This window comes from Eufriesea mexicana, unplaced genomic scaffold, assembly GCF_001483705.2.
Source record: "Eufriesea mexicana isolate 0111107269 unplaced genomic scaffold, ASM148370v2 scaffold3442, whole genome shotgun sequence".
In the NCBI taxonomy this organism is placed as follows: Eukaryota; Metazoa; Arthropoda; class Insecta; order Hymenoptera; family Apidae; genus Eufriesea; species Eufriesea mexicana.
In genome coordinates, this window is record NW_016911456.1 from 52,975 (window position 1) to 80,727 (window position 27,753).

The window sequence follows — 27,753 nt, forward strand, 5'->3', positions numbered from 1 at the left end:
GAAGAAACAGGCTTAGTTAGCAGAGGAAAGTAAAGCGATGGAGAGAAAAAAGAAAGAAAGACAAAAAGCATTACGGAACCCGTGCAGGAAGATAGAACGAGCCGAGCGAGCTACGAGAAGGACGGATAATGGTCGGAAAGAAGACGGAAAGTAGGTGTTTTATCGTGGCATACGCGCTGCACGAGCTGTCCCTCGTGAAGCAGACGGAGAGGCAATGGTTAGGTAGAAAGGAGAAGAGTGAATAAAGGACAGGGAACGAAGAACAGGATAGAAATCGTGGAAGGACCGTGGTAAGAAGTCATAGAAGCGGGATGGAAGATTCCTGAAACGGAGAACGAGGAAAGAGGAGGAGAAAATAGGTACTTGGTGGCGCACGCGCAGCACGAGCTGCGCACGGTACTGTAGAAAAAGATGCAGACGCGATAAAAGGAACAAGGAGGGCGAAAGGAGGATAGCAAGTACGCCGAAAGCCAAGAAGCCGGCAGAGGAAGTAGCGTGAACGTGGCGGGTCGACGGGGAAGGGAGGGACGGCGCTCGTTTCTGGCGTACGCGCAGCACGAGCTGCGCACGGTAGCACTTGGCGCATGCGCGGCACATGCCTGTGCTCGGATCAGAGAAACGAGTGCGAGAGAAGCACGTGGTAAGGTTGTGCTGAAGGAGGAAAGCAGTTGCCCCGACATCGAGAAGCAACGAAGGATAGAAAACATCGTACGTTGAAGGTGAGTGAAAGAACTGGATTATTCTTAAGAAAGGAAGGAGACGGGTAGATATGGTCGTTACAGGGGCACGTCAGTGCGTCAAACTGTGAAGGAAAAAGGACTGTGTGGGAGGGAGAGAGAAACGTGTCGATTTGATGAAATGGTGGGGATAGAAGGATAACTTGTTGCACAGAAGGCCGTAATACCGCGAACTTAACCTTAGATCGAGAATGGGGAACGGAACGCGATTTCTGTTGCGGTTTATTTGCTCCTCGCAATTCCTTCGATAATTTTGTATTCGCTGTACCAGCTAGTGCGTATTGTTAAAATATTTTCGCCTTGCACGTAGTGATGTGTATTTTCCTGACAATATTTATCTACATACGTAGGTTATATTTGCTAGATAATAAAATGAATCAGCATGGAATCGCGAACGCTCTAATTAATGAAAATTAACGTACATATATACAGTGTGATACGAAAGTAAGAATCGAAGATTTCAGAATATTGTAATACCTATCGAGAGAAATATAAAATATTTAGAACTTCGTTCTAAATTCAATCCTTTGGTACGTAAGCGAGTTTGATATTATTTTGAGTTGGATTCTTTAATTGTTAGATTAGTATTAGATTCTATAATTGACTAGACATTTTATATTCTTTTTAAAAGCTATTTTATATTTACAATAAAGTATCGAATCTTTTTCTTATAACATCGTGACTATATAGTCGGTTTTTAAATAAAACGTGTAGCAATTTGAGGTTAGAAATACGGTGCACAATAAAAAAAAAGAAAGATATAAAAAAGAAATATCAAACTTGTTGCGTCGTTATGCTATAAACACGGTTTCTGATATAAATTAAGACTCATACTATTATTTGAGAGAATTTTAGTTGAAATACATTTATAATTTATTACACCTTTATCAAAATCGCAATACTTTTATACGAATTATATCTCGAACCACGTTTCTCGTTCAATTTTCATCTCCTTTTTCCTTTTGAAACCATTCGTATTGATAACCAGAAATCAGTTCTCCGAGGTAATTTAATCAAGTTATAATGGACATAGACATGAAAGGAGCGCGGGAAATTCGAACGTCGCTGGAATGAAATTAACATTCGTACGTGACGCATCTGCGCGAGAGGGGCAGGATGGAAATGGCGGCGCAGAAAACGATCGATAAGAAAATCGAAAATCCCGTGGTCGTGATTTACGCTGCACGTAAATAGAAAGGCCCCGGAGGGGTTGCTCGTGTTAAATACGACCGGCGCGAAGGAAACGCGTGGATAGTGCCATATACGCCATTGGTGTGCGAGATAGAGGCGTTGCACACGGTGTGCCGATCGATTCGAACTAAATCGAGAGCTTCGGGTTACAACCAGAAGCTATTACCGCTCTCCACGATCAGATGCCGTATCGGCGGAATAAGTTATAAGATGGGGCCGATAACGCGGATAATCCGATCGTTTAACCGGGCCGCCTCGATCTATCGATCATTAACGCCTTGTCGACCTCGGGCATGCACACGCGAATCCGTTTCCGAGAGATATTTTAATATCGCGGACCTTCCGAGAACCGTTTCGAGTTAACAGCCACTCGTCGCCCTCGAATTATGCCGATGCTTTCAACCACTCTGCCGTTTCGTTTGACGATTGATTTAAACGGGGATAAAAAAAGAGAGAGAAAAATAATATCGATAACGAAACAAAATAAAATTACACGAAATATAATGGAAAAGGAAGAGGAAGCGGGAATAATTTTATTTCGCGGAAATTCAATGCAATTTCATTTCCCATGAGTCTGGATCTGGTTTTCATTAGTGGTCGAGGATGTGTTGGAAGATAAGTGGAGGTCGCTGTATGAACTCATATCTAAGTACGTATATTAGTAACGATACGAACGTGTTTGATGTTATACCGGGTGTCCCTGTGGCGATAGCATAATCGGTCAGGGGGTGAGTCTGCGTGGAAAAATAATTAAGAATGAGAATATAAAAATAAGAGGAAATAGATACAATATATTTTATATAAATCATATAAGAAAATAAATATAATATAATAGAATTATATTATATATAGTAATTATAATAATAATCAGAATTATTGTGGATAGGAATGAATATCAATATCTTCCACGTTTTTTAACTATTGACAAATTAATATATTTTGATAATAATATTTAAATATTGACAACAATTCTGAATAAACTATTTTTAAACACAAAGATTGACTCTATCTTGAAAATTCTTTTCTCTCTCTCTCACTCTTATTAACTCATGTTTACTCTATGACGATTCTCACGTAATTGTTACATTCTGGCACATTCTTCTAAACATTTTTCATCAACATTCACACTAGATTCCACTTGCATATATTATATTTATATCATACCAAATAACTTTCATTTATTCTACCTCAATATCGTTCACACATATAGAACCAACACTCACACTCTCGTAAAACCAATACCACAATTATATCTTATATTAAATATAATATAAGAAAATAATTATTATTATTGGTAACGATACGAACGTGTTTGATGTTATACCGGGTGTCCCTGTGGCGATAGCATAATCGGTCAGGGGATTTTTAATGTTCATCAAGTACACGTGTACTTAATTATAGCTCAATTATACTTGTTAGTTATAGTTACAACGGATCTCTATAAAGACTTTTATTTATTTTTCTACTTCTGGACATTCTGGTGTTGACATAACATATCGAGCACTTAACACAATGTTATTTCTTATCTCAGTATGTTAATTTCCTCTGTTTGATCTGATAATTCTTTTGAGTTTGTCATAGTGATTAGGTTTACAAATAGAAAATACATGGTTATGATCTTTTTCATTTATATATAGAGATTTATTTATAAATTCATATCTAGTTGAATTTATATAGTAAAACGAGTATAAAAATATTATATGAATATACTTATCTTATAATATAACCTATACAGTGTGTAACAAAAGTACTGACTTATTATATTACACAAAACTTCACCCAACCATAAGATTCCGATTTTAATTTTTAAATTTGGAGGTAGCTCCATGTATATCGAATTATATATATAGCAATTTCTTTTTCTTCACGCAATATCACTGTAAGTAGATAAAATCAATAATTAAATTTTTTATACAAGAAATGTTTAACTTTTGAAGCTCGTTCTGAAACAAATTCTGGAGAAGAAATTATAATCAGAGCATGAGAAAGTATTGGAAGTATTTAAGTAGTGATCTATTTGGCTTTCTTAATAAAATTTTCTGTTCATAATGAAACTACTCTATGTACAGTTCATTATGGTCTATATATACACGAACTTTCATTAAAATCAAAATTTTCTGGGTAAAATCAAAATTTTCTGTTATTTGGTATGCTAATATTTTTCGTACCCACTGTATATTTTGCAAGAAGGCAAATCAGAAAAGAAGGAAATACACGTTCAAGTGATGAAATATGTTAATATTTACAGTCAACGAGTTAGGACAAATTTTCACACGCGTTATTGAATAAAATATAGCCTTCGAGTTATGGCTGATTAAAGAAAATTGGTTTTTAGGGCTGTTTAAAATGTATTACATCTTCAATATAGGTTATAATATGTATGATTTATGACAATAAATGTAAAACGAATTTCAAGAACCTATTCGAATAATATTTAGTATAGCAGTGCTCGGATAGTTGTCGCACATCGAGATTATTTCGCGTCTTTTAACGAGGGAGGTAAATATTCTAGAAATCGTTGAGATTATTTATTTTGATTACTATAATATCGATGACACTATAATGTCGAATCTAGCACGTTCATACTAAATCACACGAAAATGAATTTCAAACAAAATTTTACTTCAGATAAAATTATACTTAACAAGTAATAACAATAATAAAATTCATATAAATTCTAAATATTCGTATAATTTTATCGTAAATAAAATAAATTTTATATTTATGTGCTATCATTAAATCATAGTATAAAGTATAAGGGTGTAAGTACCTATAGTATTTTCAGAAATAAATTTAAAAACTAACAATTTATTCAATTCTAGAATATTCTTTTATCGAAAATTTCCTAAATTTCCAAAAATAAAATTTTTATTCATAGACCAACATTTTAATTATCTAAAAATCTAGATTCCAACATAATTATCTAAAAATCTAAATTCCAACTATATTTCTGTCTAAAATTTAACCCTTTGCACTCGTATTTATATTTGAGAAGGCTATCAATCAACTCGGAATTTTTTCTCATATTCAATCAAAACGAAAACATTTTTATGAGAACACATTACAATTTAATTTGTCGATTTAGTAGAAAAAATTAGAAAAATACCCAAATTTAATATATGTATAATAATAAAATGGCGACTATATGGTGACACACGAATGGAAAGGGCTAACCTATCAGATGTAAACTGTATTTACATATAAAAATATTATAAATTACACCAGATTTAAAATTGAAAATTCGCGATATGTATCCTATTTTCGCGAACAAAATCCTCCTGTTAAGTGCATTTCCAGTTGATTTAACTAATTAATTTAATTCCCAAATTTAATATATGTATAATAATAAAATGGCGACTATATGGTGACATACGAGTGGAAAGGGTTAGCCTCTCAGATGTAAGCTTGTATTTACATATAAAAATATTATAAATTACACCAGATTTAAAATTGAAAATTCGCGATATGCATCCTATTTTCGCGAATAAATTCCTCCTGTTAGGTGCATTTCCAGTTAATTTAACTAATTAATTTAATTCCCAAATTTAATATATGTATAATAATAAAATGGCGACTATATGGTGACACACGAATGGAAAGGGTTAACCTCTCAGATGTAAGCTTGTATTTACATATAAAAATATTATAAATTACACCAGATTTAAAATTGAAAATTCGCGATATGCATCCTATTTTCGCGAATAAATTCCTCCTGTTAGGTGCATTTCCAGTTAATTTAACTAATTAATTTAATTCCCAAATTTAATATATGTATAATAATAAAATGGCGACTATATGGTGACATACGAGTGGAAAGGGTTAGCCACTCAGATGTAAATTTCTATTTACATGTAAAAATATTATAAATTACACCAGATTTAAAAATGAAAATTCGCGATATGCATCCTATTTTCGCGAACAAATTTCTCCTGTTAGGTGCATTTCCAGTTAATTTAATTAATTAATTTAATTCCCAAATTTAATATATGTATATAAATTTAATTTATGTATTTAATAATTAATTTAATTTCCAAATTTAATATATGTATAATAATAAAATGGCGGCTATATGGTGACACACGAGTAGAAAGGGTTAACCACTCAGATGTAAATTTCTATTCACATGTAAAAATATTATAAATTACACCAGATTTAAAATTGAAAATTCGCGATATGCATCCTATTTTCGCGAATAAATTCCTCCTGTTAGGTGCATTTCCAGTTCCGTTACGCAAGATTTACCTATTCGTTACATTATTCGAATTTTCCCTTCTTCGTTCTCCAAAAAATAAGAAAATATGAAAGAAGCAGCATACGCGTATTAATAAAACTCGGTCACACGTCCAAGACCCATTTTTACACCGCCGATGCAGTTTCCACGTTACGCATTCATGAGCTTACGATCCTCGGCCAGCTTACTTTCGATTTTCATCCGGCGCGATACTATATTTTACAGGCTGCCGCTTTGTTGAGGGTTGAATGAAATTAAACGGTAAAATAAGGCCCACTTAAATCGACGTCCATTACGATCACGTACACGATCTACGGCGGTCCTTTCACGGCGCGCGCCAATTAATTCCCTTTATGCCCGCCGCGGGGGAAATTAAAATTTCGTTGATACTCGTCCGAGTTGCCAGGCGGAATAGCACGGCGTCGGGGCGATCGTGAGCATCGCTAATTTACCAGCGAGTATAAACTTCCCTTTACAGGCGTCTCGCCGTCGGATTTTCGACTATTTAAAGCATGAAATACAGTGACGGGGGGCCCGACGTCGCGGATCCTTGGAAACAGGCCGCTCCTCTAATGGCCGATCGGGCCGAGATGAATGGGACGAAGCGTCGCGAGTGAATCGCACGGAAATATGCGTTCGCCGTGAAGCACGTCCGTATTTTATGGACTTGAAATAGCGAGACATGTAAATGCAGCGTGGCAGAGGCCCTGGAAGAAGGGATTCCACTAATGGCCGAGTGAGTTCCAAGATGAATGGGACGCGAGGGGTGGCAAAGGGGTGTACAAGGCCTTCTCCACTCGCGATATTTAGATTCCTGACCAACCGCACGCATCTGCTGGCCTTCCCCTGCCCGATATTCCCCCCTTTCCTTCCCCGTTTTAATAGACCACTGCACCTACGTACTGGTGCACGTGTGCACGCGGCTGCATGTCGATGCTTTGGTCAGGCATGGGAGACTCTGCTTTTTAACCCCTCGCATTCGAAGATCTTTTCGGCTTGCAGATGTAACCATTCCAAGATGTTCTTATATCGATGCTTTGGACAAGCTTGGGAGACTCTGCTTTTTAACCCCCTGCATTCGAAGATCCTTTCGGTTTGCAGATGTAAATATTCCAAGATGTTCTTATATCTTTCTGAGCTTGATAATAGCGTTTATGGGATAATAAGAAAGGAAAATTTGTGTGTGTGTTTCATTTGAGTATTTCACGTGTAGTTACTTGCGTAGAAATAATTTTTGCTTAGGTTTTTATTCGTTGTATTAATACCTTCATTTAGACGTTTATATTTTAGTGGCTGAAGTGTGATTGAGGTTCGTTAAATCTGTGAACTGAGGAACTAGGTGTTGTTTGCACGATAATAGTTGCCTGTATCCATGGATTATGCGAATTATTCAGTATGTCTGATATACGTAGGATGCCTGAATTTCTATTAAGGATTCAATTTGAGAGATAAAGAATTTTTCAAAACAAAAATTCTATTATATTTCTCACCATCCCTAGTTTCGAATTTTCAATGTTTTATGCCATTGACAAGAACTATCGATCGTGGTAGGTTTAGCGTTCAAAGAATTTGACTATGCATCATGTGAAAATATATTTTGTGATAAGAGACGCAGATTTATTTACAACTACGAAGTAAACAAATAAAATCGTCAGATATCCTGGCTTCGATTTTCATATCAAAGAAATCAAATAGATAACAAGAACACCCATCGATTTTAGATCAAAAATGTATGAATGTAACATGTTAAAAATTCTAGTAAATGTAAATGAATCGTGTTAAAAGGAAATTCATATAACTCGTAGTCCCGTAAAAAAAATCCCATGGAAAACAAAAGCCAAGTGTATCTACAACAATGAAACAAGCATACAAAATTATCAGAGTGCTCTTACTCGACTCACCGTCTTAAAAATTCCATCCATTTCTTATTTCAAAAATGCATAAAGGAATATTAAAAACCGAGCCAAATATGAACAAATCATGTCAATAAAGAAATTTGTACAATACTAAAACATGTTAGAAAGCATCATTTCAAAACGAGGCTTAAGTCTATCTATTCACAGCAATAAAACAACCGTATAAAATCATCAGGGACCCCCTTCTTGACTCATAAACTGAAATAAATTTCATTTCAAGTAAGCATATCTGTTTACTTCCAATTCTATATATTAGAAAATTGTGTCAAATATAAAGAAAACATATTAAAAATATAATTTCTATAATTATAAATCATGGAAAAGCAAAAGAATCTATATAATCATCAGGGACCCCCTTCTCAACCTCCAAACTTAAATAAATCCCATTTTAAGTGAGCACATCTATCTATTTCCAATTTAATATATTAAAAAACCTTATCAAATATATAGAAAGGAGTTAAAAGGAAATTGGTATAATTGTAAATTATGAAAAATAAAAGAATTGTACAAAATCATCAGAGACCCCCATCTTGATTCGCCCACTGAAACAAATCCCATTGCAAGTGAGTATATCTATCAACTTCCAATTTAATATATTAAAAAACCTTGGCAAATATAAAGAAAGGAGTTAAAAGGAAATCGCATAATTATAAATAATGGAAGAATAAAAGAATCGTACAAAATGATCAGAGACCCCCTTCTCGACTCTCCAACTGAAACAAATCCCACTTCAAGTGAGCACATCTATCTACCTTCAATTCGATATATTAAAAAATTGTGTCAAATATGAAGAAAACACGTTAAAAATATAATTCCTATAATTATAAATCATGGAAAAACAAAAGAATCGTACAAAATGATCAGAGACCCCCTTCTCGACTCTCCAACTGAAACAAATCCCATCTCCAGTGAGCACCTCCATGGACTCCTGATTCAACGTATTAAGAAACCAATCCCAATACGAACAAACCGCAGTGAAAAAAAAAAGAAAAGAAAAAAGAATTCGTATAATTCAGAATATATTTCAGAAGCATCAGATAAAGTGCAAAGTCGTGAGAGACCCCCTCCTCGACTCGGGGCCCGAAAGAAACGGCATCAGAAACGAGCACATCCAGCGACTTCCGATGGAACGTATTAAAAAACTGTGCCAAATATAAAGAAAAGGCGTAAAAAAAGAAATTCGTATAATTATGAATCCTGGACAAACAGAAGCATGAGACAAAGTCGTAAGGGACCCCCTCCTCGACTCGGGGACGGAAAGAAACGGCATCAGAAAGGAGCCCGTCCATCGACTTCCGATCAGAGAGGGCACGCTCGTTGCTGCTCACACACACACACACACTCAGAGCGCGAAGTAGAACGGTATCTAGGCGATCACTTAGCCGGGTACACGTGGAAGCGCGTGCACACGCACGCACGGGCACAGGGTACGCGCGGGTGCGTTTTTCGAGGGTGTGTTGATCGGCTCGCTCGCTTGCCTGCCATCGGCCCCAACAGCGTGTGTATATCTCTTGGTGGCAGCTGGAGGTTTCGCGCGTGAGAACTCGGTGGCTCCGAGGTTCCCTGGTTTCTCGTCGCCACCTGTCCTCGTGCTGCTCTCTCGAGGCGACTGCCAACCCTCTTTCCTCGTCCTCCTTTTCCTTCTGCCTCTTCGCTCGCCCCCTCCTCCCTCGTCGCAGCCTGCAACCCTTCGCGAAGTAATCACGCCTCGCCACAGGGCCGAGGGGCGGAGATCGGAGAAAGTATCGGCATGTTTTGACGTTATGCTAATGCCCGGCGCGTTAGCCCGCACCGGTGGAACAGATTGTGCTACTGTGATCGCAATGGCGATTGACGTGATGGGTGTACGGGATGACTGACGTCGGGGGTTCCTCGATTGCCTGGTAATGGCGATTAGATGACCGAGCTTGGTATAGGTGGTGCTGGTAATCGCTCTGGGTAACGTGGTCCTCTTTGAAATTCCCAGCTCGGTGGCAGGCGATTTTTTCCTCGGATTCAAACCTGTTAATCGGGTTGTTTCTTAATCGATCTCTTTTGGTATTCCTGGTATGCCCTCCCGGCCCGTCGAGCGTTGTTTAAGGTTATGTTAAATCCTCGTCGTGGGAATTTTCGTAATTTGTCACGGACATTTTGTATTATTTTTGCCCACCAGTTTATTGGCATTGGAATCATTTTGTATCGGAAAAATAAGACGATCCTGTTGATAATTAAGCGAGATAAAATTGAAATCAACACCTCGATATCCGTATTATTAATTTTTAACGAATTAGCTGGAAGTATTTTGGATGCAATAAATAAAATAATTCTGGAATAATTATAAAAATAAGTTGCATCGTTAATTTTTAAAACACAAAGTGATTAGACGTAGTTAGTTTAAGGTTAGGTTACTAGTACTTAGTAACTTAACCTAAAAGTATTTTGGATGTAATAAATAAAATAATTCTGTATTAATTATAAAAATAAATTCCATCATTAATTTTGAAAAAACAAAGTGATAATGCGTAGTAATTGTTTTGAATTTTTGTCTTTCTAGAAGAGCTTATTAAATAATAATTTTCCATCGGTATTTAGTATTACTTCGTAATAGCAGAAAGTTGTAATTATTGATTACATGGATATAAATAAAGTACTATAGCACAGTAGTAATTAAATAATATAAAATAAAAAGTTGTTTAGTATTAATATTCCCAATTTCAAATGAATTAAAATAGTTCTTTTAGTATTTTCATATTTGACATGTCAAACATAACATGTATTAGAATTAGGTTAGGTTAGGTTACTAGTATTTAGTAACTTAACCTAAAAGTATTTTGGATGTAATAAATAAAATAATTCTATAATAATTATAAAAATAAATTGCATCATTAATTTTGAAAAAACAAAGTGATTAGGCGTAGTTAGTTTAAGCTTAGGTTACTAGTATTTTGTAACTTAACCTAAAAGTATTTTAAATGTAATAAATAAAATAGTTCTGTAATAATTATAAAAATAAATGGCATCATTAATTTTTAAAAGACACTCGAGAAGAGCTTATTAATTAATAATTTTCTTTGTAATAACAGAAAGTTGTAACTATTGGTTATATGAATGTAAATAAAATACTATAGCACAGTTATTAATTAAATAATGTAAAATAAAACGTTGTTCAGTATTAATATTCCCAATTTCGAATGAATTAAAATATTTCTTTTACTATTTTCATGTTTGACATGTCAAACACAACGTATACTTGGATTAGATTAGGTTAGGTTACTAGTATATTATTATATACTAGGATGTATAAAAGTAATCATCGATAAATGCCAATTAACCCATTTTCATTTTTCCAAATATGACAATTTTAATGCAATTTCAACAATAAATTAAAATATCAGGTGCTCCACGTAACATATTAATTAATTCAGTATTAATACCAAACATACATTTCTCTCTGCATTATTTATCAACTGTAACTCCCAAAGACACGTTTATACAGTACATCAAAAATTACATGAAACTTAAGCACGCTAAAAAAAGTCACACATGCCCTCGCTATATCTCTCAGCACATTAACCAGCGTGACTGCACTCATCTCGAAGCATCACCTAATTTTAGTAACCTCCTTCCCTCACGCGATCACATAAACCTCCGAGAACTCATCAGGGGGATGATTTCTCCCCCCCTCGATCCCCTCGACCATCCGAAACTGCGCTCGGCGCAAGTGCCCTCCGGACCCATACGCGTTGCGCCTCTTTAAACAGTCCCTCTTCTTCGCCCCACCACCCGGCGCGGAAGCAATTCCGAGTCGGACAATTGGAGACATTTGTCCCGATCGGCATGCATCTTTTCTCGAGTTTCACCCTCGGGTCCCGGGGCCGGCTCGGAGCGGCCCGAGGATCGTAAGCGTGCACGGAGCGTGGTGGTCGTGTGCGGGAAACGTGTGCGTCTTTTTGGGCCCCGGTAACCCCCGTGGTCCCCCGGCCGCCCCCCACTCCGCGCGGTGCCGCGTTCCCAGGCCCCGTGGCCAGCACGCACCGCGACGCAGCGAGCCGGCAGCGTTCCCGATCGAAAAAAATTGGGCCTCATAACGGTCGGGACGTGGCGCGTAGACGTTGCCACGGGAAAAGAAGCTGTACCGTGGCCAGTGTCGCCGAAACTGGCGTCGTGCAGGCAGGGGGAGGGAACGGAAATTGTGCCGGCTCGAGGACCCGTATCGTACCGTAATTTCGGCCCGAGAGACCGTAAATTACCAGCGGCGACTGGTGGGGCAGAGTTGCCGAAATAAATAGGTAATGAGAAACGTATAAACAAAAAGTTGGCAAATTACATCCTGCTTTGTGCGTGATACGAATATGTTGGGAACATGTTTGGTCACGATTGGGCCCAACGTTGGGAAATTTATCTCGCCGATATATTTCTACATGCTCTCTGTGTACGGGGTAGAGGAGATATATGGATGAATAAGAGTATTGAAAATTATGGTTTCAAGGTATCGGTAGGTGTGGTGCGCGTGTGTAGGTGATTTTATTCTCTGTTTATGTTGTTAACCTGCCTTAAGATGTTTTCGCATTATTTCATGAGTTTCTATAATTTATATTATTTTTAATAATTTACTGACTGATATTTTCAACTCGATATTTGTATTGGTGGGGATGAGAGGGGTCTAAGTAAAAGACTTTATAGGTGTACGTTAAATTAAAGTTATTTTTTGAATGATAGCATAGAATTGAACCGTTTAATCGAATTTAGGGGCTTATCCTGATTCATTTCTGAAATTTATAATACGTTTCGTTATAATAAACAAAATACACACACATATATTTAATATATATAATAATATAATAATGTAGTATATTTATTTTATTTTCCCTCAGCTTTATTTATCGATTCGTTAATTCTCAGAAAATCCGCAGGTTGAAAAATCAGTAACTAGAATTCGGATACCGTGAAATTCAGCCACTTACGTCTTATTTGTATTATTTTTCGTATTACATCATTCACGAGATAATCTCTTCCGAGGAAAGACCGAGCTATAGATATACATGCGTAACGTACAGTATCTCGAGCATGAAGTTTGCAGCGTGCTCGACGAACTTAATCAGAAATTAGTACCAAATGCAAAATGGCGCACGAGGCATTACACGATACCTGCAATTTTCGTAACTTTCCCCTAATTTCTGGGGTTCCTGTCGGCGTTCTTGCTCTTGGTACTCGGCAGTGGCGAGTCATTGAGGTCAACGATAAGGAAGGGTTAAGTGGATTTAAAAGACGGCGAAGCGAGAGCGGCCAACGGTCCCCGTGGCCCTCGCGGTCGGTTTCGGCGAAGGTGCGACGAAAAAATGAATGCCGCTTATTGTGGCGCGGCGCGACTGTAATTAAGACACGGCCACGCGGGGACTCCTGCAATGAATCGATGTAATGGACGAGTCGCGAACGTGTGACACAGTTTCGCGGCTGCGCGCGCCTCCGCTTCCTCTGGCCGCGCAAAGGCGTAGGGGCCTTTATGCCCGCGCTGTGTTCGCTGCATGTAACCCGTCCACCGGACGACGCCTCGTTCACGCTGTACGATCACACGTGTTTCGCCGTGCTTTTCCCAAATTCTGCCGTTCTGTGTAGGAACGTTTGTATATCCTGAAGTAATAAATGAGTGTATAAATGTTAGTGTTTAATGCGTGTAAATATGAATATAGATGTGAATATTAATCCTTTGCACTCGAGAGGCCCTTTTCAGTCGCCATTTGATAAAATTTCGAAGCTCGATATTAATTAATATATCAAATTTAAAGTAACGTAACAGTGTACGAGGTATCGAAATTAAATAATTCTACGTGTTAGTTATTATACGATTTCTTATTTACTGCTCAAAAAATGTCATCAGCCTTGTAGCAGAAAATTTTTCAATTCTTTCTTTACCCTTCTTTAGCCGAAAAATCGTCGAGAGTAAAGGGTTAATAGAAATTAAAACACAAGTTTAGATATAGATGTAAATATAACTACAAATTTCTTTATAATTTAAATTATAAATAGATGTAGAAATGGAAAGAGAAATTGAAATATTAGTATAAATCAAAATTTAAAGAGAAATACAAATGTAAATATAGATGCAAGTATAATTAAAAATACAAATAGAAAAGGAAATATGAATATAGATATAGATATGGATATAAATATAGAATCACATAGAAATGTAAACATAAGTGAAAATGGAAGTAGAAAAATGGAAGTAGAAATATAGTTATAAATATAAAATCAAATGTAAATACAAATGCAAGTACAAATAGAAGTAGGAATAGAAATAGGGATTGAAATATATGTAAATATAAATGAAAATACAAACAGAAATCCAGATATGGAAAGAAATAGAAATAGCAATAGAAATGGAAATATAAATCAGATGTAAATGCAAATACAAGAACAGGTAGAAGTAGAAGTAGAAATAGAGATTGAAATATATGTAAATGTGAATGAAGATATAACAGAAATACAGATATAAAATACAGATAGTAATAAAGATAGAAATATAAAATCAGATATAAATGCAAATACAAGTGTAAATAGAAGTAGAAATAGAAATTGAAATATAAATATAAATATAAATATAAATAAAAATACAAATACAGGCAGAAATATGAATATGAATAAAAGTACAGATATAGAGTCAGATATAAATGCAAATACAAGTGTAAATAGAAGTAGAAATAGAAATTGAAATATAAATATAAATATAAATATAAATAAAAATACAAATACAGGCAGAAATATGAATATGAATATAAGTACAGGTGTATAATCAGATATAAATACAAATACAAATGTAAATAGAAGTAGAAGTAGAAATAAAAATAAGAATAAAAATACAATCAGAAATAGAAATAGATATGTGAACATAAATATACATACAAATATAGAATCAGATATAAATAAAATACATACAAATACATACACATATAAATACAGATGCAGATGTAAGCGCATAAATAAACGTGTGTATGTACATGGTGGACCATATAACGTGACCGCCACGATTATCTTCAATTATTTAATTATCGATGGTATAATAAAAAATTATTTTCTTGTAAATGATAGGGTGTGAAAGAGTAACGAGAAGATTATAGTTAAGTGAACTGTGTCACTAAAGACAGGAAAAATCAACTTGCTAAAAACGAAAACGATCGAGCTGGTCACCTTAAGTGGTCCACCCTGTATATTAACCGGTATATATATATACCTTCTTGCCTCGCATATGCTGTTATTTCCTATTCTTAAATTCTCTGCAACCTTCTCATAATATAAATTATAACGTATTATTATGTTTTATGTATTTTGCAATATAAATTTCCGATATTCCAGTAAATTTATTTTTCAAACCGTGTGGACACATAACAAGTTTCCATTATCAACACTATACATACCACTGCCTAAATGACTATTTTTAAACTTCTGATTTAAAATTCCACATTCAGTGTTATCGCTTTGGTCATTCAATTATGCCATTTGTCTTTTACTACGAGTATAATCAATTTTTCAATATTTCCTCTTATTCAATTTTTTTTAAGATTCCTCGATCCTTTTTTCACGAACTGGTCAATTTGACCGGTCGTGGTAGGTTTAGTGTTAATTATTTTTATCGCACAATTCACCAGCAAGACTACTATAATCAACGATAACGATCAACGTAACTCCCACCAAACTAGTTAACTCATTAACTGCTATGTACTTTTGATGCACTCAGGCCGCAGTAAAATTTTCATTATTCTTAGGGTATAATGAATTGTTAACACGATGACTGCCATGGTGGTCACAAGTGATAGGTGATATTAATTTTTTAAATTCACGATATTCGTTTTATTTTGATCTGTTATTTTCTCGACGTTGCTTTCTTATTAGGGTAGAAGCTTCGCGAAATTTTTGGTGGCAAGAAGGTGATTTCGATTTGTCTAATGAAAATACCTGATAATTATTACTTAATCGTCGAATCCATTTTGTGTAGTGTTTAACACATAGTAACTGTTAAATAATATCTAAATATCATGAACTAGCAATTAATGACTCACAAAGAATGCGATGCATAAGTCGGTAAACATATTTGTTCATTACGTAAACTAATATTGAAAATTTGAAATATTGAAAAATTGCAAAATTGAATAGTTACAAAATTTGAAATATTGAAAAATTGAAAAATTTAAATATTGAAATATTGAAATATTGAAAAATTGAGAAATTTGAAATATTGAAATATTGAAATATTGAAAAATTGAGAAAATTGAAATATTGAAATATTGAAAAATTGAGAAATTTGAAATATTGAAATATTGAAAAATTGAGAAATTTGAAATATTGAAATATTGAAAAATTGAAACATTTGAAATATTGAAATATTGAAAAATTGAAACATTTGAAATATTGAAATATTGAAAAATTGATAAATTTGAAATGTTGAAACATTGAAAACGCAAATAAATAGAAAATATTGCAAAATAAAAATTGCACTATTTTTTCTTCTTTTCCATCATGTTATTTAATAATTCGTTGCATCTCAATAACAATGGAAATTTTTATCGTGGTAATCAACGTGTTAAACAATATTATGGAAGAAAAGGAAATAGCTCATTTTTAATTTTGCAATTTTCTTTATTTACTTACGCTGTTCAAATATTCAAACATCAGATCATTGGTAACCATCGTAGTCAACGTGTCAAATTATTAAAATCCATGGGCTTGGCAGTAACCACCCTTCCCAAACATTTAATCAAATTTGTAATATTGAAATGGAGAACCTACTACTTTAGTATGGATCCGATATTAATGACTTACTACAACATACACATGTTCTCAGATTTCTCATTTTATCCCACTCTTTACGTCTATGGTGGCTTAAAACTAAGGATTGGTCTATTATAACTTGGTTATTCTCTCAAGAAACGAAATATTATTACAGCTCATACAAAATAAAAGCATTAACAATAAACGCTTGCAATTCCCAGAAACAGAATTTTCTCTTATCTCAATTAATCGAGTGACGTTTCACATAGGACTGCAAAGGATTAACCACTTACACTGGAAAGACGTGTCACGCACGTCGTAATGCTTTCGTCGCAGAATCGCGAACGACGTGGTATACACGTCGTCAGACAGTTGTCACAGAAACATTGGACCATTCTGGCACACGCTGTGAATTTCTTGCTAGCGCAACTGGTTAAAGCATAAATGAATCTGACTGTGACACCTGTATACCAAAACCATGAAAATAATGGTTTCCATATAAAAGAAATTCCAAAGAAGACGCTTCTTATAGGCTGGATTCCAAGCATACCCTCTATGAGGCTCATTTCTCAAATACAAAGAATTAACCCTTTGCACTCGACGATTTTTTGGCTAGAGAAGAGTAGAAATTCAAAGATTCTCTACTAAAAAACTGAGGATACTTTTTTGAGCAGTAAATAAAGAATTGTATAATAATAGAATTGTAGAATTATTTGATTTCGATACCTCGCACACTGTTACATTACATTAAATTTGATATATTAATTAATATCGATCTACGAAATTTTATGAAATGGTGACTGAAGCTCACCTCTCGAATGCAAAGAGTTAAAATTTGGAACATCGTGCAGCAATTACAGAAACCTCTTCTTCATCTAAAAACCAAAAACAACTGTCTAAATACTCCATCTTAATCGTTCATTTTCAACACATCGTCGGAAAAATGTTCATACATTTTGGCAATTTGCTAAAATAAATAATTGTATCGTCGAAGAATTTCTGTGAAATGACAAATTCGAAAATACGAAAAATTCTTATTACAACGGAAACGAACTCTAATTATTGACCATTCGATTTCTTTATTCTTTAATAATAGAAATTTTTCCATTCTAAAATTTGTATTAACCCCTCGCACTCTATGGATTTTTTGGCTAGGGAAGAGTAGAAATTCGAAGATTCTCTACTAAAAAACTGACGATACCTTTTTGAGCAGTAAGTAAAGAATTGTATAATAATAGAATCGTAGAATTATTTGACTTCGATATCTCGCACACTGTTACATTACATTAACACTAGAACTACCGATCTTTAGTGGGCACCTAACTATAACGTGCACAGATTATAGTTAATTTCAGCGGTACGACGAATACGAGTGAATATATTGATTACAGTTCTTTCTTAATATCAGTTGGTACCAATTTTATTCTTAAAGCAGGTGTATGTGTTGTTCGGTGATTGCAAAATGGAAAATTCTGGGACCAGTCATTTTCACTGGGTTGGTAGTTCTAGTGTTAAATTTGATATGTTAATTAATACCGATCTTCCAAATTTTATGAAATGGTGACTGAAGCTCATTTCTCGAATACAAAGAATTAACAGCTACCACCTCCAACATCAAATTACCCACGTGATGTGGGTCCTTACTTAACCACGACAAAACGCAATGTCCGATAACAGGACGAATTGGAGAAGGAAGCGTGTCAACGTGAACCTTGAACAAGAAGGTATCAGCCAGCGGGACAGGTCATAAGAGCCGCGTTATATCAGACGCGTTGTACGCAGGATCGATAAGCCTCCGTTGGCGAGAGAGCAGAGCGAGATCATTGCTCCCGTGACTCCCTGGACGCGTCCCGAAGAGACCGTGATAGGGGAGGACACGTCCTGCGAGTATTCAGTGGGCTCATGAGAAGCGACGTTACTCCCGGGCCGGGCTTTGGCAGGAACACGCGACTCGTCAGGAGGGGAGACGTCTAACGAGTGACAGCTCGATACACGCCGATATCCGCGTGTCGGTCGTGATCGTGGAGGCAAAGGATCGTTGCCAGGGACCGGTAGAACGGGCTCAGCAGGCCTGCCAGCCAGCCCCCACGTGTCCCATCGCTAGCCCTGGCCTTCTCCCTTCGCTTAATCCACTTAATCCTCTCCGCGCACTGCCGCGAAAAACTAGGATATTTATGCTGCCAGAGTGCACCGGGTAATCCCCGTGTCGTCGCCGCTTTAACGTCTCTTACGCGGCACAGCATCTCTGATCAGGCCCGATCGGAGGTCTCTCCATGAGAAAACCTCGGCCTGCCTCGAGACTGCGGTTTACAGTTAGCTTCTCGCTACTTTTATTACGCTGCCTACCGGCTTTCCCATTTTGCTGCTCCTTCTTTAGGCAAATGCGAGAGCTGATTGTGGGAAAAGGTGTATCCATCGAGAGTGGTTGGGTTTGGAGACATGTCTTATGTCCTGTTTAAAAGCGTTGAGAATTTTTTGGAGGATCGAAGATTTCTTTTTGATGTAAAGATATAATTAGAATATGATTGGAAAGTAGATTAATAATATTTTGCATACCACTCAGGTATTAATAGAATGATTTTTAATGTTAACAACAGTGATCCTACCCTAGATCTGTTCAGTCAATTTGTTCACTGTATAAAATAGTTGTTAGTGGTGGATTTTAATAAGAATAGTGGTGGAAATTTAATAACAATAGGAACAATTATTTATTTAATTACAAAGATTGTCAAACATAAATATTAGATTGAAATATAATTAATTTATCACTATCACTTGCTCACGTATCTTCTCACTATTGAAACTCAATTGCAAGTGACGTATGCCAAATCACCCTCCTTTTTTTCTTTCTTCTTTCATATATTAAATTCGACGCATACTCGAGTATAGATCAATATATACAAACTTTCACTCTCGAGATTTCCAATAAATATCCAAATTTTCTAAAAGAATCAGAATTTTCTTATCCAATATCCCTTGTTACTCAGTGAGTGTAGGGATTATGTAATTATGATAACTTCAGAATTGAAAATAAAATTTTGTCCCCCATGGTAGATCAATATATACAAACTTTCACACTCCAGGTCTCTAACAAATACCCAAAATTTCAAGAAACAGTCAGAATTTTGTTACCTAATGTCCCTTATTATTCTTTGAGTATAGGGATTATATAATTTCGTTAATTCCAAAATTGAAAATAAAATTTTGTCCCCAAGTATAGATCAATATATACAAACTTTCACTTTCCAGGTCTCCAACAAACGCCCAAAATTTTCCAAAAATCATAATTTTGAGGATCTTAGCCAATATTCCTTGTTACTCAGTGGATCTAGGTATTACGTAATTACCTTAATTTCAAAAGTAAAAATAAAATATTGTTCTCAAATATAGATGAATATATACCAACTTTCACTCTCGAAGTCTCTAATAAACACCAAAATTTTCCCCCAAAAATCATAATTCTGTTACCCAATATCCCTTGTTACTCAGTGGATCTAGGGATTACGTAATTACCTTAGTTTCAAAATTAAAAATAAAATTTTGTCCCCAAGTGTGGATGAATATATACAAACTTTCACTTTCGAAGTCTCCAACAAATACTCAAATTTTCTCCAAAAAATCATAATTCTGTTACCCAGTGGGTGTAAAGATTGTATAATTACGCGAAGTGAACCGATATAATAATTAATATAAACATTAATATTACGCGAGATCTGTAAATAATTACGCGTATCACGAGCGATTAAGTTGCCGTTGCATGGTTTAATTTGCGAACCTGAGAAGCATTAAGCTCGTACATTTAACTTTACCTCCGAGTGGCTCGCGATTATGTTCATCCCCATGGACGACCCGCGAGTAGCTGCGACAGATGTGACAAACATTTTGCAAGGCGCGTTTACGAACGAATGTCATGAAATCCACCGGTGTTGGTTCCGATGTAAATCAACACCTGGCCTGCACGGTTATCAGCCTTAAACACCAGTCGCACGCCCGTACACTCGTCGCCATTTTTTCCTAATTTGTCAGCTCCACTCTCTCCGCAACCCGATCCGTGTCGTTATTCCTTTCCACTCGTTTTATGGCCAGTAATGCTCTGACTGATGAAAGTCTTTATCGTCAATTAACGCGAAATATCACCTTAACGGTCGCCGGTGTGTACACGCTTTACTTTCCTTTTGTACGTCGGTCTAATTAATATTACAAATTGCCGCAATTTCGTGGTCGTTAATTGGTTCGGTGAGGAAGATTAATCGGAGCAATTGCTGTTGCAATCCTTCGAGGAAGGTGCACCGCGTGGCCCGTCAGGATATCGATTGTTGGAATTACTAAATTGCTATTTGGAATTTTTATTTCAACTGCCCGATTATGTTAATCGATTATTTCCGCGAAATTTCGCGTGTAAGTTTGTCGTACACGATGATGAGTTGTAAATATACACTCAGCAGTCCACTTTCTTTCAGGGAAGACAGTTTACGTAATTTTTAGGTGAAAATTTTATGGTATGGTAGGCTTCGGGCATAGGTTTTTTCGTTTTTATGATAACAGTCGTTCGAGAATTCGTATTTTTTGGGTTTATGGGGTTTTGTATTTGCAGATGGTTATTTCCTTTTTCTTTTTGGTAGGATTGAGTTGTGTGATGTATTATAATTGTATAGTGAGTTGTATGGTGGCTAATATAGTAACAGTGGTTCGAGAATTCGTATTTTTTGGGTTTATGGGGTTTTGTATTTGCAGTTGGTTATTTCCTTTTTCTTTTTGGTAGGATTGAGTTGTGTGATGTATTATAATTGTATAGTGAGTTGTATGGTGGCTAATATAGTAACTGGTTCGAAAATTCGTATTTTTTGGGTTTATGGGGTTTTGTATTTGCAGTTGGTTATTTCCTTTTTCTTTTTGGTAGGATTGAGTTGTACGGTGTCTTATCATTGTATACTGAGTTGTATGGTGTCTAACATAGTAGCAATGGTTTGAAAATTGGTACTTTTTTGGTTTATGGTATTTTGTATTTGCAGTTGGTTATTTTCTTTTTCTTTTTGGTAGGATTGAGTTGTACGGTGTCTTATCTTTGGCTGTGTGGTTGTAAGCTGCATGGGATATTGCATGAATTGTATATCACGTTAATTTTGGATTTAATACACTTATTAAAGATAATTCAATTTCATGGTATAAAGTATAATAGTTTAATGATATAAAAGAATATTAAGCTTAGTGTCAATCTCAGAGTCGAATCCATTTTGTACCGTTGGATTTAATAATATTCAGTAAGCAATTTTACTGACAGGTCATGAAATAATATATTTTCTGCTTGTATTGTAAATATTACGTGTAGTGGTGTCAAAGTTAGAAGGTTTCTCTAATTTTGATTTATTCTACTCAGAATCGTGATTTATTATAGTTTGACTTCTATATTTTTGTCTTATTATTTAGTTTCGAATTTTTAGATATTGTCATAGCTAAATAATAAAGTTTTAAGGAGCCTTGAAAATTTTAATTTATTTCTAATCATTTTTAGTAATTAAGATTTTAAAAGTACAATCTTGCTGCAGATATCTCTAAATCAACAATCAAATATTCGATATAGTTAGAATATTACTGAATCTCACAAATAGCTGTCAAATATTCGAATCTCGAATTAAATTCAAACACCGATCATCACTATATCACTATATTTGAGAAAAAGCAGTGTATTCGTCATTTATGAAGTAACCTGTCAAGCAAACTGTTATAGAGTAAACATCCTACCCTACCACTAAATCAGTCATCAAACATTTAAACCCCACAGTATCACTCTCAATTTCACACTCCCTGAAAAAAGAAAAAAAGAATAAAATGTACATATATAATGTAACTGATATACTGTATAAAATAACCTATCAACTAGACAATCACACAGTAAGCATTCTACTCTCTCACTAAATCAGACATCAAAAAATTCGAACCTTACAATGTCTGACAAATTTAAATCTTCACTTTCGCCTAAAGTTCAAAGAACAAACTATAATGTACACGTATGAAGTAACTAAAAATACACTATATAAAATAACCTATCAACTAGACAGTCATAAAATAAGTATTCTACTTTATCACCAAATTAGTCTTCAAATAAACAAATCTCACAGTAGCATCATCATCCTTCACTCTCTCTCAACAAAAGCATAAAGTGAATTGGAATATACACATATAAAATTATTGAAAGAATATACCGCATAGAATAACCTACCAACCAAACAGTCATACACTTAACCATTCTATCTTATCGCCAAATCAGTCATCAATCATTTAAACCTTGCAGTACCCCCTCATATCCTCAATTTTTACTTTCCATGAAAAGAAGAAGAAAATAAAATAGAATAAACACATATGAAATAACTAATAGGATATACCTCGTAAATTAACCTGCCAACTAGACAATCATACAGTAAGCATACCATCCTATCACCAAACCATTCATCAAACATTCAAAACTCGCAGAATATACAGAACTTGAATCCTCTCTCCAATCAAGAGTAAAACAAAACTGAAATATACACGTATGAAATGACTGAAAGAACATCCCACATAAAATAACCTACCAACTCGACAGTCATACTAAGCATCCTATCCTATCACCAAACCATTCACGAAACATTCAAAACTCGCAGAATATACAAAACTTGAATCTTCATTCCAATCAAGAGTAAAAGAAAACTAAAATATACACGTATGAAATAACTGAAAGAACATCCCACATAAAATAACCTACCAACTAGATGGTCATGTAATAAGCATGCCATCCTATCTTCACTCCCATCAAGAGCAGAAGAAGACGACCTAAAATATGAACGTATGAAATAACTGAACTTCCAATCTACATAAAATAACCTATCAACTCGACAGTCACACAGTCAGCATCCCATCCCATCACCAAACCATTCACCAAACATCGAAACCTCGCAGAATTCACAAAACTCCAATCTTCACACCCACCAAGAGTAGAACAAACCTATTTAAAATACATACATACGAAACAACTGAAAGAACATCTCACACAAAATAACCTGGCAACTAGACAGTCTCATCGAGCCTCCGATCATACCCCAGAATTATCCTATACCATCAACCCGTTCCCCAAGAGTCATCAGCAACCCCAAACACGGCTACCCCATCCCAAGGCACACTAGCTGCACGCAGTTCGAAGTAGCTGATCCCGCGTTAGGGCATCGTGTGCTCGCTCGCAGCTCTAGGCGTGTCGTGATTACAGCAACGAGGCACAATTTGAACGGCGCAAAAACAGCCCTGTTCCACTCGCTGGCGGGCATAATCGCGGCCGAGTCCGCGCGCGGACGCCTGTGCCCGATTAAACGCGTATTCCTGAAACGTAGGCGTTAACCTGTTGCCGGCTATAAATAGCCGCGAGAGTGTACGGAACGTACTATTAAGTCGTTCGAACGATATCACCCCATCCTACCCGGGCACGGCCGCAACCCCTCGATCCTCTCCTCGATCGCGGATCCCGCGGACCTAGGCCATCCCAGCCACGCACCTGGCGATCATACCGATCCCACCGCCGGGACAGCGTCCGATTTAATTGAATCGTAAACATTTTCTCCCTCCAGGCTAATTAATTCTCCTCCTTTTTTCCCCGCGGTTAGATGGCCGCGCCTTATCTGACGTCGCGGGGCCCGACGGCCTCTCGGCCGGGCCCGACGTCCTCTCCACTGGGTCCGCCGCGGCGACCGATTTCTTTCGTCGAATCTTCGCTGACGATCTCTGGCGAACCGTCTTTGTCGGTGTTACGTAAAGCACGTCTGTTGCGAACTCGAGCTGCGACAGTGTGCATGTGCAGGGATCAGCTGTGACTCCGAGAGCGCAATTTGCCGGTGATTTTTTAAACACCGCCGAGTGTCGCTGCTCGAGTATGGTTAATTTGTCCGTGGCAGGATTGTTAGGAGAATGGTCGTGCAGCTGGTTCGCTGGCTAATTAATTCGATTTATATTGCGGGATAGTGTCGGGGATATGCACACTGGCTGGGTCAGGTATAGTCTGGTAGCTCGATTTGAATGGCTTATTTTTTGGGCATTATTGGAGAAGTTTGATCTTATGGGTGTGGATAGACTTGGGCACTAGTATTTTATACGTTTTTTAACAGTTTATACATTAGTATTGTGGGATGGTGAGCGGTGAATGACGCTAACAATGTATTAAGAGTGATAGCGAGACGAATGAGTGTGCGATCCTACTATGTGTGGCTGAGAAGAAGTCATCTCGTTCGGCTGCGGGGCAAGAGGGGTATTCCACTAGTAATACCCACTCTTCTATGACACTCCTAAAACTACTACCACCAAGTTCGGTAACGTGATTCGTTAACATAGGCGTAAGATATCCGTAAAATTCTTACACTCGAACAATAGAAGACGCGATTGAAGACCTAGGATTGGAAATACAAAGCAGTGAGTCGGATAAGGAATCAGATTACAATAGCTCGGAAGATTTATAAGGTAAAGGAGTACGAAAGTAATAATAATTAACATCATTTATGAAAATTGATTTCAAATTTAAGATGTATCTTTTATGATAAATTAATTATGTAATTGCATCGTACTAGATAACCGTTTAAAAAAATCATACGATGCAACATAAATATGAAAAATATGTGTACAGTACAGCACGTTTGCTGCATAATGCAATGAAAAGTTGATCGAGATGCTAATTAGTAATTAGTAATTGCAAATAATCACGTGTTCGTCGGAAGAATCCGAAGTTAATATGTTTTTGGGACGAGTCTACGCTCTTGCATCTATTTGTTGCGTCTGTCTCACTTTGTCTCGTTGCTTCGTTCGCTTTCTTTGTCACATGGTGTTCTATGACCGGGCTAATAGGAAGGGATCAGTTCTGCCAATAAGGGAAGCGCTTTACTCTACTTCTGCCATGACGTTAGAATGATTGGGTTGGTGGGGATTCGGTCCTACGAGTTTCTCGGATGACTTCTTTTCAGCCACGCACAATACTTCTAAGGGACTGCATGGAAATGTTTAGGCGGTTTCTCGAAAAGCGAGGGATAGCGAATGGCGGTATCGGGTCCAATACGAAAGAACAAACGATAGCGCGAAATCCTTTGTCGGGATGTCTGTGAATGATTAAGAAGGAAAGCATGCATACGAAGAGAATATAATCAATTGTTCTCGAAGAATAGTTTCTCAGGTAACTTATGTCTATCAAAATTTTGCAAATTCCATTCTAAAGTAACGAATTAGTTACTACGACTAATCACAGAAGTAGTATTCTTCAAATAGTATTATTTTATAAATAAAATTTTAGAAATCCTTATCGATATCAAGTGCTATGTCAAAGATATGCTAAGGCAAATTTCTTTGCTAAAAATTTCATTTTTAGCATTAATACTGCGACAAATTTCATTTAATTCTCGTTCAGGTCGAATTTTTATTTATCTAATTTTATTTAACAATGTTTACATCATTTGCAAATTTATTTAATACAATAAACACATTGTATATTCTCATTATCAAGAATTTTGAAACTGGTAGCAATCTTTCGAAATATTCTTTACAAGAATTTTCTCATAATATTATCGTTATCATTATTATTATTATTTTTATTATTACTTATACCTATTATTTTTATTTTTATTTTTGTTCTTCATTTTTGTGGTTTGGCATAATTACAGGTTTTCTTCTAAATACAGGGTGTTCCAATAAAACGTATACACAATTTAATACCTTATTCTTTTTAATTTATTTTTCCTGCAATCTGTAATCCATCTAAATATATACTGTTTTTATAATCACGCAATGTATGTATACATCTTTTTGGGACACCCTGTATATACTTATCTCTTACTGTTGTAAGAATTTTCTAGCTACAGTCACTGTTTATAGTATCGTTGCTTTTTGTATATTTATGTATTTATGTATTTATTATGTATATATGTATTATGTATACATTATGTATATATTTGTGAGGGTAAATATATTGTTGATAGATGTGTGAATTTTTACACGTGATGCCTATTGTAGATATTACTATGAATAATATTTTAAAAATTTATAGGTTCCATATTGTTTTCGTTTCGTTTGCTGGTGCTATTGCTATTTTTATTATTGTCGTTATTATTATTATCGTTGTTGCTATTCCTTTCGATATATTATTCTCGCGAAGCGTAGATTCTGCAGAGCGAGTTTCGTCGAGAAGTTAACCTCTGTTCGTAGAGAAGAAGACTACCGGTTCTTGGCGACCGGAAGTCTTCATTAATCAAAAGTCTTCCACGAGATTTCACCGTGATTATACGCGCGTAATAGAGAGTGGCACATGATGTATAATAAACTGTTTATCGTTTGGTCCTAGCGAGTTACGTTACTCCGGGTTGTTAATTGCTTTCCTTAAAGTTATAAAAAGCATAGAAATATCATAGCGCTAATAACGATATCCATTTTCTATGTGAAATTGGCTGTAAAAATATTCGCATACAGCGTATAATTCAACTTTGTATTATAAATGAACGTACACTGTTCGTGGATAATTTATTATGCTTTCCTAGATTGCAATTGGAGTATATAATAAACATAGGATAATTACAGAATAGTAATTAGGATATTTATGGTAGTATTAATCTCGAGAAATAGAAAAATTTATAGTTATTTGAAATATAGAAAATATAATAATAATAATACAGTAACAGTGAAATAACTTAAAAATAATATAATATATTGTAATACTATAATACTTCTGACAGTATTAATATTGATAAATATAAATAGTTTTAATATTTTCAAAATAGTATTGTAATACTACTAATAATAATAGAATAATTGAGAAATATAATTTTTATAGTATTTATATTTATAATCTTATTAATATTGAGAAATATAAATGTAAAATAACGTAACAATATAATAACACAAACTATGATATTTAAATGTTGAATATATTATTTATAAT

The 27,753-nt window shown here is 35.6% G+C and overlaps 1 protein-coding gene across 1 annotated transcript in view; it reads left to right on the plus strand.

Annotated features, from left to right (window-relative positions):
* Positions 1–634: 634 nt before the first annotated feature.
* LOC108550918 (tubulin polyglutamylase TTLL4) overlaps positions 635–27,753 on the plus strand; it is a 275,795-nt gene continuing 248,676 nt past the window's right edge. The window contains exon 1 of the mRNA XM_017904836.1: positions 635–719. The gene's annotated coding sequence lies outside the window, so the exon portion shown is untranslated. The remainder of the gene's footprint in view (positions 720–27,753) is intronic.